The following is a 1932-nucleotide window of genomic DNA, read 5'->3' as shown; positions in this document are numbered from 1 at the left end:
CTTTCCCTCTTTTTGTTCACATTTTTTTTTTAATATTACTATTCAGTTAGTTGTTTCCTACTTAAAATTCCCTCCTCACTCCATGACACTCTTGATCCCCTCACCTTACTCTGTTGTTGGTTTTGTGTTGATGTTATTTTTTGGTTTGCCAGTTGTATTTCATATCCTTTAACATACATGGAATATACCTTTATTATTTAAGTATCTGTGTTATGCAGCTCCCACAAGGGCTGCTATTCTATTTTGTTCACTATATGCTTGGTATTATGGGAGGTGCTCTATAAATATTTTTTGAATTAGTAAGTGACTGAGTTAGCATATTTATTACTAATGGCTTTTTAATATATATCTATACATTATTTTTCATTTTTTTAATGTAAGCAAAATGTAAGACTATACATGTCTGTTCATGTACTTAACAGAATTCCATAATTTGGAATTTAGAATGTGCAGGGAGCTAAAGTAAACCACCCACATCCATACAGCTGATAAGAAGTCACTAATTTATGCTGCTTACTATCCATCAAGTGAAAACGTTTACCAAATAATTTTATAGTTTAGTCTAATGTGACATATCAGATCAGAAATTCTTCTTAGCAAAGTATACACTCAAAGTAGAAGAGAAAACTGAAAAGTTATTGTCTAATTTACCTTATATGTTATATCCTAAATTTTCTCTTTATTAGAACTTTCATTGATCCCAAATAGCACATTAAGATCTCTTTCAGAAGTTATTCAATGAAACACGTATTTAATTAGTTAACAGAATAAATTTTTAATTGGAAATTGAAGTTCACATGAATATTAAAATTCACTTCTGCTTATCTCTGTTTCTCCTAAAATCCTTGTGTTAAGTTGTCTTTGGAAATAACATTGACTATTAATAAAGTTAGTAAGTACAGAGTCTTTTGTTAAATCTCATATGTAGAAAGGGAAAGTAACTCAGACCATTGATAGTGGAATGAATTAAAGATATAATTTATTACCCTATTTGTTTGTGTTATGATTGACCGTGCAATGGAATATTATAGACTTGCTAAACAAAACAAAAGTAAAAATATGATATTTCTCTGTTGTTTTTAGAGTAAGTTCTTGGTCTTGAATTATTTTTAGTTATCCTCAAGCTAGCAATATTTATTTCACTTTATTCAAGAAAGAAATCTCACCCTGTTACTCTTAAAATAAAGAATCTCATTGTAATTTACAAGGTCTACAGATCAGAGGCCAAACTAAAAACAAATTCAATTAAAAACACTAAAGGATTTGGACATCCCAATTGATAATTAAAACAGAAAACAAAGTTATTTAGAGTTTATCCTAAAATTCTAGCATGCACTTCTTAAGGAAAACCTACATATGGTATGGTGGGTATTCTATCCAGAGAACTGGAACAGAGAAAAATAGATGAAATATGCATTGAATAATCATTCTTTCATAATTGGAAACTATATTGAAGATCACAAAGACCATGGTATTTTACAAAGCAAAATTACCCAAGCAGGCCCTATTTTAAGAATATTTGAGTTAAACTACATGCTTTTAGCTTAATGCTAGTAAACAAACAAAAAAAACATTGCCTTTCCTGATGCACTGAGTTGCCTTCTTTGACTAGATGAGACCCATGAAACGCATGAAATTGTGTGTGTTTGTGTGCACGTGTGTGCGTGTGTGTATGTTTGTTTGACTCTCACAATACTCAGAATGTGATTCTGGCCTCAAATTAAGAAAGGGTATTTGCTTGTTTCTACTGGTATGACTTCACTCCTTAGTTTTTATTATTATTTTTTGAGGGAGGGGGAACTAATGGGTTTGCTTCTTTAGAAACAACTTTTCTCATTTGTTGAGATACACAGTGCAAATAATGATTTGGGGAAATTTCCACATCCTTGGAATATAACATTAAATGCATCTTTGAGCCCCTTTTGGTTTATA

The sequence above is a fragment of the Lipotes vexillifer genome, unplaced genomic scaffold, assembly GCF_000442215.2.
Source record: "Lipotes vexillifer unplaced genomic scaffold, Lipotes_vexillifer_v1.1 scaffold936, whole genome shotgun sequence".
Lineage (NCBI taxonomy): Eukaryota > Metazoa > Chordata > Mammalia > Artiodactyla > Lipotidae > Lipotes > Lipotes vexillifer.
The sequence above is the reverse complement of the archived record's forward strand: the minus strand, read 5'-3'. Positions refer to the sequence as shown.